Below are 16,089 nucleotides of genomic sequence, written 5' to 3'. Positions count from 1 at the left end.
CATATACTATTGTCCTTATTGATAAACACAAACATACTTGCTTTTTTTCTAGTAAATCCGTAATTTGGTAATGTGGATTGAAATGCATGTAATTTTTTTCTACAGATCATTTTACAACTGAGACATTTTTGAGGAACACATTTTTCATTAGAAAAGGGAACATTTTGACATATTGCCTAGTTACTGGAAGGGAAGCTTTGAGCTCTTACAGCAGAAAAGGTGAGTAATTTTTATGGAACCAGATGTACTTTAAAATTAGGAGAAACGGTGATGGGTTATAGGGCAAGGGTGTTGGCACTGTACCCCTTTCCACCCTCACAATGTTTTCCGTAATAACAGACCATCAGTGTTGCCATAGGATACAGAAACTCTAGACGATGTGTTTAATATGGTGCCTTGGGGTTGCAGACAGGAGCTTTTAATCCAAGTTTGTAATTAGTCTGTCTGTCAAACAGTTTTTTTTCTCTCTTCCATTTCATTGTCCTTCCAAGATACTTCCTATAGCTTCCCTGCCATAGATAAGAAGATTAATTGAACCATATCTTTGAACCATATCTTTGACCAAAAGCATTCTCACAAAGACAACATTTCAGTTCAGAGAGAATTCCCTTCTTGCAACTCTTCAGTGACTGATTGTTATGTCCTTTCATTTGTTATTGACACATGCATGCCTCTACTCTTTACCATGCATTACCATTGGACCAATGGAACAGTTTCATGCTAACCCTCAAGCAATGTTCCATTTGGAATAATAAAGACAAATTGATTTTCCATCAAATTGACAAAAAGTAGGATTCCATAACTTCTGGGAAATGTTTAGTGATTATCATGACAAAAATTGTTTCCTATTTTTGTCCTGCCAGTTACAAAAATCATCAAGGTATTTTACACTCTAAAAATAGTCCTTACTTAGTCCTCATTCTGACCTTTGTGTCAATTTGAGATAAACACAATCTGGTATGGGCATAACTAAAAATAATGCTAATTCATATCCTGTCCAACAAACCATATGTTTATTTTACTCTCCTCTCCATTCCTTATTTTACTCTCCTCTCTTATTTTTATCTCTTCTCTCCCTGTCAGAATATCTTTAGCTCTTCTCTTTGTCTGTAGCTTCCTTTGACTTCCGTCTCCTACCGAGTGTGTTCCATTTCACTAATGCAGAGGTGAAGCCAGCTCGACTAGAAGAACAGGATCTCTCCGAATACACAAGGGGCCACAGAAATAATCGAAACACTGCAGAACCAGGGAGGAATACAAACTCCAGTTAAGAACAAAGGAAATGGAAATCAATCGTAAAATATGCAGATTTTTCTTCTTTTTTTGAAAGAGCAAGATGCAAATCCCCCTTTGGGACTTCACCCTGCAATGCTTTGCCAGGTTAAAAAAATATAAAGGAAAATATGAAATGCAGCTTTTCAAATAAAGTGGCAAACCATTACACCTACTTAGTGTTGCGTGTACGAAAATGTTTGGAAACAGTCAGTTGCTAACATACTGTAATGCACCAGGCACACACATGGTGATTGGCTATGAAAAGCCAACTGACATTTACTCCTGAGTAAGTGCTGACCTGTTGCACCCTCTACAACCACTGTGATTATTATTATTATCTGACCCTGCTGGTCATCTGTGAACGTTTGAACATCTTGGCCATGTTCTGTTAATCTCCACCCGGCACAGCCAGAAGAGGACTGGCCACCCCTCAGAGCCTGGTTCCTCTCTAGGTTTCTTCCTAGGTTCCGGCCTTTCTGGGGAGTTTTTCCTAGCCACCATGCTTCTACATCTGCATTGATTGCTGTTTGGGGTTTTAGGCTGGGTTTCTGTACAGCACTTTGTGACATAGGCTGATGTAAAAAGGGCTTTATAAATACATTTGATTGATGATGTTAGACACCCTAAGGCAGAGGTCATATCAGTCGACCTCTCTATGTGTTCAAGGCAAATGCGGGGGCACCAGAAGCAGGGAGGAAAAATGTTGCTAGCCTCATTGTGAGAGAGGGGGGGGGGGGGGGGGGGGGGGTAGTGAATGGGGGGGGGGGTTAAATGGGGTGGAAATAGTTGTTCTCTCATAAAGGAAACAGCTGTATTTGTCAGTCTGGTGACACTTGAGGAGCTTGAGGAAGGTCTCCAACTTGTGCGGGTCCTTCTTGAAGCAGCTGAGCAGAGTGTAGTCCCTCAGAACTGACTCCAGCACCTCAGGCTGCAGGTTGTATGGAGTCACGCCCTGCTCATAGTAGGAGGTGGTCAGCATGCCCTCGTCCAGCATCTATAGTACACAGGAAGGACAGGACAGAGGGATGGGGGATGGGGGAGGAGAGAGGGAGGGAGGGAGAGAGAGGGAGAGGGAGAGAGGTGAAGTCAAGGAAATGAGCTATTGATAGAGGACTACAAGATGTGAGCAAATGAGTGCTAATGGATTTACATTAGGTGAACATGCATTGGGCTTAAGAGGACAATGCGTAATGACACTGAAGTACCTTCCTGATGAGGACCACCACTCCTTGCTCCAAACTAAGGAGTTTTTCCGACACCCATTTGGTCTTGTTGAGTAGTGTCAGGAACATCGTCATAATTATCCAAGGTGGTTTGCAGGTACACTGAAGGCTCAGACCAGGACTGGACCAGCATTAGGACTGAGTGGAGGAGCCACTTGTCCCGCACAACACAGTTTAGGGAGCACAGTTTGAGTTTTGTGACTATTGTGTACTGAACAGTACTGTATATTAGAAATAATTGATTTGCATTGGTGCTATTGTGCAGTTTTAGTATAGTCATGTAACTGGATTCAGCTAAAGCAATTATATACTAACCTAAAAATAATTACTCTCAAATCACAGAGGCACAGAGGCAATACCTTCAACAGTAAAGTCATCGATATATCTGACAGAAGCATTACAGTGCTAAAAGTACAAGGAAAGGGTTTTTCTGTACTCAATTAAACTTTTTGGCATTCAATGTAGAATGCAAGGTCAGAAATTAGCTGAGTGGGATCTGGTCTAGCAGTTATAGGAGTGAACTAGCAGTTATAGGAGCTAGCAGTTATAGGAGTGAACAATTATTGTCTCCCTGCTCCAAACTCACAGCATTGCACTTGCCTTTTGTACGATGTAGAGTATTAATTATAGAGATGCATGTTTAAGCAATCCAAATCTTCCCACCTCAACCTTTATACGAGTGCTGCTGCTTAGTTTCCAACTCCCAGACTTAGCTGACCTTAAAATCTCTGTAGGATCCGCCCCTTTTTAAAAATGTTGCCTAAAATTATATACCCAAAACTAACTGCCTGTTACTCAAGCCCTGAAGCAAGAATATGCATATTCTTGGTACCATTTGAAAGGAAACACTTTGACATTTGTGGAAATGTGAAAGGAATGTAGGAGAATATAACACAATAGATCTGGTAAAAGATAATACAAAGAAGAAAAAAAACCTTTCTTTTGTATTGTTTTTGTACCATCATCTTTGAAATGCAAGAGAAAGGCCATAATGTATTATTCCAACCCAGCTGCAATTTAGATTTTGGCCACCAGATGACAGCAGTGTAAGTGCAATGTTTTAGACTGATCCAATGAACCATTGCATTTATGTTCAAAATGATGTATCAAGACTGCCCAAATGTGCCTAATTTGTTTATTAATAACTTGTCATGTTCAAAACTATGCACTCTTCTCAAACAATAGCATGGTATTATTTCACTGTAATAGCTACTGTAAATTGGACAGTACAGTTATATTAACAAGAATTTAAGCTTTCTGCCAATATCAGATATGTCTATGTCCTGGGAAATGTTATTGTTACTTACAACCTCATGCTAAACGCATTAGCCTATGTTAGCTCAACCGTCCCATGGAAGGGACACTGATTCCGAATAAGTTTTAAAGCTAAAAAGCCCTGGCTGGATCACAGTTAAAAGTGGTCTGTTGTTCAATGGTATTGGATTAGTGCATTTGAAAAAAAATCCCCATTAACAGCATGTCCTAATGCTTTTACATGTCCTAATGCTGCTAGCTCGCCATGCTACACTGCTCATTGGTACGCGAATGCTCCTGCTACCTGCTCTCCTTAACTTGTTGACCAGTGTTTTGGCTTACTGCCCCACAATTTACTGCTTGTTTCTACAGTACCAACTTGTGAGTTGGTCATCTCCTGCTTGCATGGAGTATGTGCAGCCAGGATCCATACAGTGAGCAAATCCTCCACTTTCTCTCTGTTTGCCATACTGGTCGTGTGACTCAGGTGTTTGTTGCTTGTGTGTTTGCCATTTCATGGGGTGTGCTTGTTTCAGGAGATGGGGTGTGGGCAGTATTTGCGAACCCACTGTAGCTTATAGCAAACTTTTAGTAAATTCCTGTCAAGAAGAGATACATGGAAGCTCAATTAGCCTAGCTAGCCTGTAGTTTCAAATGGAGGGCGCTAACGAATGGTTTCAACGCTACAGGAGCTGTGATTATTTAGCTCTATTCCGGGGCAATGTGGACCATCCGGACATTCAATGTAGCAACTGTTTGCTTGCAGAGGAGCACAGAGGCGAAGTGGCTACTCTTAGCGAACAAGTAGCTAACTTACACAAGCTACTGGGGAATCCACGTCCGCCTACTTTCAGTTTCTCTTCTACTCCAGTAGCTGGAAAATGGAGTTAGTAGGATGCTTCTGAATGACTTAGTGGATGATTCCTTTTCTTGAACTTGCCAACCAGCCATGGAGGCACATCACTCTCCGTGGAAGTCGAAATTAGCGGCCTTTGGCAATTGGGGCCTCCTTGGCAGTGGGAAGCCTGGACCGGATACAGACTTCAAACAGCTTTGCCGCCCTGGATCCGTCACCTTCATCCCTGGTGGCTTTTGCTTCGAGGTTGGATCCGGAGGTACCTGCGCCTTCGTCCTCTGTCCTGACTCCCTCTCCGGTGGCTTCTACATGAATGAGGCTTCACTGGTTGTGGGAGGCTCGAACCGGATGCCATGAGTTGTGAACGTGCGAGATTCTGCCTCTTGCAAGTTCTCGATGGGTCTTCCGAATCATGCGAGGTGTAAGAATGGGCAGATTTCCTCTTCCATTTCGCCGGCTATTTTCCCAATGAACCAGCAGAAGTGTGAGAGCCTGGCGAGCCGGCTGAGGCATGAAGGCCTGTTGATCCCGCTGAGGCGTTGGAGCCCGATGATCCGGCGGAGCCTGACGAGCCGGCTGGGCGTAAAAACCTGGCAATCCGGCTGAAGCCTGACGTGGGATGGGCACCTTCCGAGCCAACTGGGGCAAGAAACCTCTCGAGCCAGCTAAGGCGTGACAGCCCGATGAGCTGGCTTAGGCATCCCCGGTTCCATCGGTGGCAGCCCCCGGACCCGACGTCACCACCAACTGGAAAGCCAGCACTCCTCCGATGCTTTGCTTGGTGGCTTCAGCATTCTGTAAGGACCTACGCTGGAGTAGATAAGCAGGTACGGGGAGTCAAACATTTAATCAGGAACAGACATGAAACAAGACAGGAACAGCATCAGAGCACGGGTATACAAGAACATAAGACCTTCAATGCTGAAGCGGGAACAGAGTGGAGGAACAGACAGATATAGGGGAGGTAATGACAGAGGTGATTGAGTCCAATAATCGCTGATCCGTGTTCCGGGGGAGGCAGGTGTGCATAATGATGGTGGCAGGAGTGCATAATGCTGGGGAACCTGGATCCCTCGAGCGCCAGGAGGGAAGAGCGGGAGCAGGCGTGACCGTACCAACCAGGTATGCGCCCAGGTAGGATGCCAGGTGGCACCCCTAGGAGGGTACTCCCCGTACTGTCACACCCTGATCTGATTCACCTGTCTTTGTGATTGTCTCCACCCCCTCCAGGTGTCGCCCATCTTCCACATTATCCACTGTGTATTTATACCTGTGTTCTCTGTTTGTCTGTTGCCAGTTCGTTTTGTTCGTCAAACCTACCAGCGCCTGTTTTCCTACTCCTACTGTTTTCTAGTTCTTCCCGGTTTTGACCGTTCTGCCTGCACTGACCTTGAGACTGCCTGCCTGCCTGCCTGCCTTCCATTTTGTTTTGTACCTTACCCCACCATTCCGGATTACTGAACCCTGCCTGCCCTAACCCTGAGACTGCCTGCCGTTTTGTTTTGTACCTTATCCCACCATTCTGGATTACTGAACCCTGCCTGCCCTGACCCTGAGACTGCCTGCAGTTCTGGACCCTTTTTACCTTCTCTGGATTATTGACCCCTGCCTGCCTTGGCCTGTCGTTTGCCTGCCCCTGTTGTCTGCATCTGGGTCATACCTCAAACGTGATACTATTAATAGTTTTATATCAAGCTATTGTTTTGCTACATGTGCTCATCAGCATAAGGGTATTGTCAATAGTAATCCTTTGCACATTTACCAGAATTCTACAATTAGCTTTCAAACTTTGGATACAATTAGGAAACATATTGTGGCTAGCTCATCCTGTTCTATTGACCCCTGTGTCACTATGGATACTTCTGCTGTTTTAAGATCTTGCACAGGGCTTGGACTGTTAAATATAAGTGTGCGAAGCCTGATGTCTGAACTGGACTTTCTGTATGTCTGGGTGCATAACACTCGCCCAGGTGTTCTGGTTATCTCAAAGACCTGGCTGAATAATTCCATTATGGATAAAGACTTTGCCATTGAGGACAAAATGTTCAAATGTGATAGACAAATAAGAAGGGGGAGGGATGGCTGTTTATGTAAGATCTTCCCTTACGGCATCATGCTTTCTTAGCATCTCTGTCCCAACACTGTGTGAGCTCTTGGTTATAAAAGTGTCCATAAGTCAAAATATGCATATATTTATTGCTGTGGTTTACCACCCACAGCTACTTTGGCGGAGACTGTTAATATTATTTCTGATTATTTAAAACCCTTTCTGGTGTGTCAGGAGATCTAATTCTTGATTGTCTTACACGTGCCTCAGATCAGTTTAAGAATATCTGTCCCGACTTCAACTTGACTCGGCTGATAATGAAACTCACTCAGATGAAAGAACCTAGAAAATTCCTCATTGACTGACCTTATCCTGACTAACCATCCCCATAAGTATTTGGTTAGTGGTGTTTTTGCTGATTATATCAGTGACCACTGCCCTATGCTTGCATTAGAGTTACCAAATTGAAAAACTCTGACCCTCGTAAAATTGTGAAAATATTTAATTTGAATTCTCACCCCAGGCAATCTTTTTTCTACTAGCCGCATAGCGGACCCTGTTTTGGCACTTACATTTTTTCTCATCCATTTTTACCTCTCTGGCTGACAAACATGCCACTCAGAGTCAAAGAACTAACTAATCCATGGTACTCTCCTATACTCTGACTTCCTCTTGATAACAAATCAAGGCTGGGCCAGTTGCCTTGATGGATGATCAGTCAACCTCACATGACTTGTGAAATGGTAGTCAGGGTTTTTCTTTTCGGCAACTCACAGAAACAGAAGTTCTTGCTGCCTTATTAGCTATTGACACCAATAAGTCATTAGGGGCTAACAATTTGGACCCCTCTTTGCTTAAGTATGCAGCACCTCTCATTGCTGGCTCAGTAACACACATTATTTATTTAATTTAAGTATCATGAAATATTCCAAAAGTTTGGAAAGCATATTTTGCGCTACCACTCCATAAGGATGGGGATAGTAATGGTCTTGATAATTGTCAACCCATGCCCAGGCTTCCTTGTCTTGCGACCCCAAGGTTCTATACTAGGGTCACTACTGTTTACAATCTTTTTTTAATTTTTTTATTTTTTTTATTTCACCTTTATTTAACCAGGTAGGCAAGTTCTCATTTACAATTGCGACCTGGCCAAGATAAAGCAAAGCAGTTCGACAACATACAAAAACAGAGTTACACATGGAGTAAAACAACATACAATCAATGATACAGTAGACAAAAATAAGACTATATACAATGTGAGCAAATGATGTGAGATAAGGGAGGTAAGGCAAAAAAAAGGCCATGGTGGCAAAGTAAATAAAGTGTAGCAATTAAAACACTGGAATGGTAGAATTATAATTTGAAGAAAGTTCAAAGTTAAAATATAAATAATATGGTGCAAAGGAGCAAAATAATAAATAAAATAAATAAATACAGTAGGGGAAGAGGTAGTAGTTTGGGCTAAATTATAGATGGGCTATGTACAGGTGCAGTGATCTGGGAGCTGCTCTGATAGCTGGTGCTTAAAGCTAGTGAGGGAGATAAGTGTTTCCAGTTTCAGAGATTTTTGTAGTTCGTTCCAGTCATTGGCAGCAGAGAACTGGAAGGAGAGACGACCAAAGGAGGAGTTGGCTTTAGGGGTGACCAGAGAGATATACCTGCTGGAGCGCGTGCTACAGGTGGGTTCTGCTATGGTGACCAGTGAGCGGAGATAAGGGGGGACTTTACCTAGCAGGGTCTTGTAGATGACCTGGAGCCAATGTGTTTGGCGACGATTATGAAGCGAAGGCCAGCCAACGAGAGCGTAAAGGTCGCAGTGGTGGGTAGTATATGGGGCTTTGGTGACAAAACGGATGGCACTGTGATAGACTGCATCCAGCTTGTTGAGTAGGGTATTGGAGGCTATTTTGTAAATGACATCGCCGAAGTCGAGGATTGGTAGGATGGTCAGTTTTACGAGGGTATGTTTGGCAGCATGAGTGAAGGATGCTTTGTTGCGAAATAGGAAGCCAATTCTAGATGTAACTTTGGATTGGAGATGATTGATGTGAGTCTGGAAGGAGAGTTTACAGTCTAACCAGACACCTAGACACCTACAATCTATATAAATAACATTGGTATTGCTGTAAAAAAAATATATATATTAATTTGTATCCAAATGAAACAGTATAGTATTCCATTGCTCCATCGATTGGCCAAGCCTTTTCACATTTTAAGTCTGATTGTTAAGCACTGCAGCACTATTGGATCTAAAGTTATTGCCAAATGCAAGCAAGACAAAATGCATGATTTTTTTCTAAATCCCATAAACCGGATTTAAATGAAATTTGCAATGACTAGTTTGAACGGTACACAAATTATATCTGGCTTAATGATAAAGTGTAATTTAAAAAATCTGTCAATGAGCTGGTGAAGAAGTTGAAGTTCATAGAAGGTTTATTTTACAGAAACAATGCATCTATGACTTTTGTTAATATCTATTTTATATTATAGGGATATGATTTATAGGCATGCAACAGCATCTACATTTAAACAACTAAATGCTGTTTTCCATTGTCCCCTTAGGTTGATTACTGATGATGGTTATAGAACTCCCCTTTGTGTTCTGTATCAAAAAGTAGTTTGGGCCTCTTTGTATGTAAAGAGAGAGCAGCATTTTCTTGTGTTTATCTACAAAGCACTCATGCAGAAACATCCTATGTATCTGTCATCATTAATTCAATTTAGACTTACAAATGACCAAATCCGGTCTCAGGCTTGGATAACACTGGAGGCCCCTTCGGTCTCGACAGAGTTGGGTGAAGCTGATTTTTGTTTTTTTAGCTTGGTATGTGGAACAACTTCCAGAACTCTCTGAAATTAGATGTTCCGGCCCCCTTGGTCAGTTCAGAGTTGGAGACCTCTGTTGATAAATGTGTCTGTTTTTCTTAATATGTTTTGTGATTTTGTATATTGTATATGTTTGATGTATTTAAGCAGGGCTCATCTGTAAAAGAGACTCTAGTGTCAGTATTTCTTCCCTGTCAAAATAAAGGTATATAAAACACAAATAATTATAACAATGGTGGGAACAAGATACAAGAATAATTAGGCCCAACTAATATTCAATCGGCGAAAACAATCCACCACAGAAATGGCACTACAGGGACAGAAGACTCACTCATACATTAAGTGACCATAACTGCAAAGCTACGTGCTGTTTCTATGTCCCGCCAAGGCCGTTTTGTGCTTTGGGGCTACACACACAGGCACGTGTGTGTGTGTGTGTGTGTGTGTGTGTGTGTGTGTGTGTGTGTGTGTGTGTGTGTGTGTGTGTGGAGTCCCACAATCACACACACAATCATAGAAGGAAGACATCTCAATCACCAGAAATTAAGACAAAAGTCCAAACAAACACACACACAGAGAGAGAGAGAGACACACAAATCCCCAGATAGCCCTTCTGACAACCCCCATCCACTGAGGACACACAAAGCCAGAAAGTGTGCTCCTCTTTGACTCAAATGGCAAATACATTCAAGAAAATTAACTTTTCCCAAACACAAAGTGGCTAAACTCTGGTGCCCAAAAACTAGGCATTCCCTGGCACTGTTGTCAGAGAAAAGACTAGGGTCCCCCCAGAAACATCATAATTCACACAGGCACAAATGACCTGAGGGGCTAGCTGGAAAGGGTGGCCACAGCACTCAAGGGAGTGATTGAAAAAGCTTCTTCCACTTACCCCAATGCACAAGTGGGGGGTGAATGCAAGCATTTCGCGAGACTCTGCCTCAAAACCTAATGTCTACTTGGCCCACCACTCCACCCTGGACTTGAACAGCATTTACGACCAGGTCCACCTCTACAAGGCAGCAATCACAACTTTTGCCAGGACCCTGAAGGACGTCAACCTCAACCGTAGCCCCAGCACCTCACACAGGACCAACAGAGCAACGTACACCCCAGCCAGACCAGCGAGACACCCTCCCAGACCTGCAAGACCCCCTCCCGAAGTATCTGCACCGAGAGAACCCACGCCAAAAGGACCTACACCCAGACCACAGCATCACCAGCCACATTCCAACCAGCTAAGACCACCCCAAGAAAACCCTGGCCACACCCTAAATAGGCCCCCCCATGTTAGTCCTATGCCCCTTCTGCCCACCGCATGCCCCCCAGCAAGGACCTCAACATGACAGCAGGACATATGCCCAGGTTGTTAGCAGAGCAACAGGCCCAACCCCCACTATTTCACCCGCCCAAGCCCCATCCTGCGACACAAAACCACACAAAACACACAAAAACAACACTAGACACTATGGAACACAACACTTTTACTATCTCATCCTGGAATATACAAGGTCTGAGGTCATCTGTCTTTGGCCTAAAGAGCAGGAACTCAGACTTCATCAAATAAATTGGAAATATAGACATTGTCATCCTACAAGAAACATGGTATAAAGGAGATGGACCCACTGGTTGCCCTCTAGGTTACAGAAAGCTGGTAGTCCCCATCCACCAAACTACCAGGTGTGAAACAGGGAAGAGACTTAGGGGGTATGCTAAGTTGATATGGAGCAGACCTAACCCACTCTATTAAATTAGTCAAAACAGGAACATTTTACATCTGGCTAGAAATTAATAAGGAAATTATCTCAACAGAGAAAAATGTCAACATGTATGCTACCTATGTGTGCTACCCTAGTCTGTGGCGACCTAAATGACAGAACTGGACAAGAACCCGACACCCTCAGCACCAGAGGTGGGACCAAGTCATTGTTTTACATGTCACAAGTAAGTCTCAAGTCTTAGCACTCAAGTCCCAAGTCAAGTCCCAAGTCAAGACAGGCATGTCTGAGTCAAGTCTCAAGTCAAGACCGTCAAGTATCAACTCAAGTCTCAAGTCCTAAACTTTGAGTTTCGATGTGCTCTTCACCAAATGTAATACCATTTCATATTTTTAACAACAGTAATAGTTACATTTACGCAAATCATGAAGGCTTTTAAATATAAATATATATTTATTACTTTCCAAAAAAACATTATATTTCCATGGAAATGATATAAATATACATTTATTACTTTCCAAATAAACATTATATTTCCATGGAAATGATCGACTATCGAGGATTGCTATGGGGTGCAATCGGGCGATGTAGGCTTGTACACAATCACCCAACCTTAACACACACACACACACACACACACACACACACACACACACACACACACACACACACACACACACACACTCTCTCTCTCTCTCTCTCTGTGGTTACATTGGGCTAATGTATGTCAATGGTTTTAGGAACAGCAGTAACATCAGGCAGGATTTAGGCTACCAACTGCCTAGCCAGTTGTAGCTCAACCTTGGGTGCAATGATCAGGTTCCCGCACTGACTGACTGTGTGGAGGCTCATTGATTTAACGTTACGTTTGCCTACATGATACACTAGTAAAGTAATAAAATATATAACTGTCGGCTATATTAGCCACGACTTACCATTCTTTGTGCAGCTTCAAATGTCGAACAAAGTTGGAAATTGTTGCGCCTCCGTCTGTAATTTTCTTCCCGCATGTTTTGCAAGTTGCAATCCGTTTTTTGTTGATACAGAGTCATCTTTATATCCGAAATAATAATTTTGGGTTATCATCTTTCGAAGGGCTCCATCTGAATTCACCCGCTGACGTTCCTCTACACTGCCACGCAGAACTTTTTCGCAGCTGGCACAATTTGATTGGCTGCTGTCCGATTCAAACTGTAATCCGTTAAATGAAGAGTTGATGCGCTGCACACTTTTTTAAATAGCATTATCTTTTATATTTGGGCTTGGGGAGGGTATCAAACCAGGTCGAGTCATAAGGCTCAAGTCCAAGTCAAGTCATGAGTCATTGGTGTTAAAGTCAAAGTCGAGTTGCAAGTCATCATATTTGTGACTCGAGTCTGACTCGAGTTCAAGTCATTTGACCCGAGTCCACACCTCTGCTCAGCACACAAGGGGACAAACACCTACCTGGAGGTGACAGCATTCCATCCCCCCTAGACACAACTACGACAACATAACCAACACAAACGGGTCACAACTCCTGCAGCTCTGTCGGACGCTGTTTGTGTACGCAGTCAATGGTAGGCTTCGAGGGCACTGCTACGATAGGTACACATATAGCTCATCTCTTGGAAGTAGAACTGTTGACTACTTTATAATTGACCTCAACCCTGAGTCTCTTAGAGCGTTCACAGTCAGCACATTGACACCCCTATCAGATCACAGGAAAATCACAGTCTACTTAAACAGAGGCATCAAAGCCAAAGGAACTGAATAATATTAAGAAATGCTATAGATGGATGGAAAGTAGAGTGGAAATCTACTAAAAAACAATTAGGCAACAACAAATTTAATTCCTTCTGGAAAATTTCCTGGACAAAATATTTCACTGTAATAGTGAAGGTGTAAACTTGGCAGTAGAAAACCTAAACAGTATATTTGACCTTTCAGCTTCCCTATCAAATATAAAAATGTCAAGCGGACCACCTAAGAAAATTAACAACAATGACAAATGGTTTGATGATGAATGCAAAAAACTAAGAATGAAATTGAGAAACCTATCCAACCAAAAATATAGAGACCCAGAAAACCTGAGCATACGCCTTCACTATGGTGAATCACTAAAACAATACAGAAATACACTACGGAAAAATAAGGAACAGCACGTCAGAAATCCGTTCAATGTAATTGAGGAATGTAATTTTTCCAATTCTGGGAAAATGTAATAACTCTAAACAACAACACGAAGAGTTATCTATCCAAAATGGAGATGTATGGGTAAACCACTTCTCCACTCTTTTTGGCCCTATAACAAAGCACAATCAGCTAAAACATATACATGATCAAATACAAATCTTAGAATAAACTATTAAAGACTACCAGAACACACTGGATTCTCCAATTACATTGAATGAAATACAGGACAAAATAAAAACCCTTCAACCCAAAAAGGCCTGTGGTTTTGATGGTACCCTAAATGAAATTATAAAATATACAGACCACAAATTCCAATTGGCTATACTTAAACTCTTTAACATCATCCTCAGCTCTGGCCTCTTCCCCAATATTTGGAACCAAGGACTGATCACCCCAATCCACAAATGTGGAGACAAATTTGACCCCAATTACTACCGTGTAATACCTTGGAAAAATCCTCTATATTATCATTAACAGTAGACTCGTGCATTTCCTCAGTGAAAACAATGTACTTAGCAAATGTCAAATTGGCTTTCTACCAAATTACTGTACGGCAGACCACATATTCACCCTAATTAACAAACAAACAAACCAAAACAAAGGCAAAGTCTTCTCATGCTTTGTTGATTTCCAAAAAGCTTTTGACTCAATTTGGCATGAGGGTCTGCCATACAAATTGATGGAAAGTGGTGTTGGGGAAAAAACATACGACATTATAAAATCCATGTACACAAACAACAAGTGTGCGGTTACAATTGACAAAAAACACACACATTTCTTTCCACAGGGCCGAGGGGTGAGACAGGGATGCAGCTTAAGCCCCACGCTCTTCAACATATATACCAACAAATTGGCAAGGGCACAAGGACAGTCTGCAGCACCCGGCCTCACCCTACTAGAGTCTGAAGTCAAATGTCTACTGTTTTCTGATGATCTGGTGCATCTGTCACCAACCAAGGAGGGCCTACAGCATCACCTATATCTTCTGCACAGATTCTGTCAGACCTGGGCCCTGACAGTACATCTGAGTAAGACAAAAACAATGGTGTTCCAAAAAATGTCCAGTTGCCAGGACCACAAATACAAATTCCATCTAGATACCATTGCCCTAGAGCACACAAAAACTTTACATACTTTGGCCTGAACATAAGCGGCACAGGTAACATCCACAAAGCTGTGAACGATCTGAGAAACAAGGCAAGAAGGGCCTTCTATGCCACCAAAGGAACATAAAATTCAACATACCAATTAGGATCTGGCTAAAAATACTTGAATCAGTTATAGAACCCATTATGGTTGTGAGGTCTGGGGTCGGCTCACCAACCAACCAAGTGTTCCCAAAATGGGACAAACACCAAATTGAGACGCTGCATGCAGAATTCTGCAAAAATATCCTCCATGTACAACGCAAAACATCAAATAATGCATGCAGAGCAGAATAAGGCTGATACCCGCTAATTATCCAAATCCAGAAAAGAGCCCTTAAATTCTACAACCACCTAAAAGGAAGCGATTCCAAACCTTCCAAAACAAAGCCATCACCTACAGAGAGATGAACCTGGAGAAGAACCCCTTAACCTGTTATGGCTAGGGGGCAGTATTTTCACGGCCGGATAAAAAACGTACCCGATTTAATCTGATTATTACTCCTGCCCAGAAACTAGAATATGCATATAATTATTAGCTTTGGATAGAAAACACTCCAAAGTTTCTAAAACTGTTTGAATGGTGTCTGTGAGTATAACAGAACTCATTTGGCAGGCCAAAACCTGAGAAGATTCCTTACAGGAAGTGCCCTCTCTGACCATTTCTTGGCCTTCTACACTCTGTTTATTGAAAACTGAGGATCTCTGCTGTAACGTGACACTTCCTACGGCTCCCATAGGCTCTCAGAAGGCGGCAAAACGCTGAATGATGCCTTTGCAGGCCCTGGCTGAAAAACAGTAGCGCATTTGGATAGTGGTCGATCTGAGAACAATGAGCCTGAGGCGCGTGCACGAGGCAACACCATGTTTTAATTTTTTCGTCTTTGAACGAAAACAGGGTTTCCCGGTCCGAATATTATCGCTTTTTTACGAGAAAAATCGCATAAAAATTGATTTTAAACAGCGGTTGACATGCTTCGAAGTACGGTAATGGAATATATTGAAATTTTTTGTCACGAATCGCGTCGGACGCGTAACCCTTCGTCACCCTTCGGATAGTGTCTTGAACGCACAACAAAACGCCGCTATTTGAATATAACTATGGATTATTTGGAACCAAACCAACATTTGTTATTGAAGTAGAAGTCCCGGGAGTGCATTCTGACGAAGAACAGCAAAGGTAATCAAATTTTTCTTATAGTAAATCTGACTTTGGTGAGGGCTAAACTTGGTGGGTGTCTAAATAGCTAGCCCGTGATGGCGAGCTATCTACTCAGAATATTGCAAAATGTGCTTTCACCGAAAAGCTATTTTAAAATCAGACATAGCGATTGCATAAAGGAGTTCTGTATCTATAATTCTTAAAATAATTGTTATGTTTTTTGTGAACGTTTATCGTGAGTAATTTAGTAAATTCACCGGAAGTTTCGGTGGGTATGCTAGTTCTGAACGTCACATGCTAATGTAAAAAGCTGTTTTTTGATATAAATATGAACTTGATTGAACAAAACATGCATGTATTGTATAACATAATGTCCTAGGAGTGTCATCTGATTAAGATCATCAA

At 42.3% G+C, this 16,089-nt stretch overlaps 1 pseudogene; it reads right to left on the bottom strand.

Moving 5' to 3' along the window:
• Positions 1-1,987: 1,987 nt before the first annotated feature.
• LOC106612946 (somatolactin-like) overlaps positions 1,988-16,089 on the bottom strand; it is a 96,744-nt pseudogene continuing 82,642 nt past the window's right edge.

Source organism: Salmo salar, chromosome 09, assembly GCF_965601325.2.
Source record: "Salmo salar chromosome 09, fSalSal1, whole genome shotgun sequence".
NCBI lineage: Eukaryota > Metazoa > Chordata > Actinopteri > Salmoniformes > Salmonidae > Salmo > Salmo salar.
Note: the sequence above shows the minus strand (reverse complement) of the source record. Positions and strands in the feature narration are given on the sequence as shown.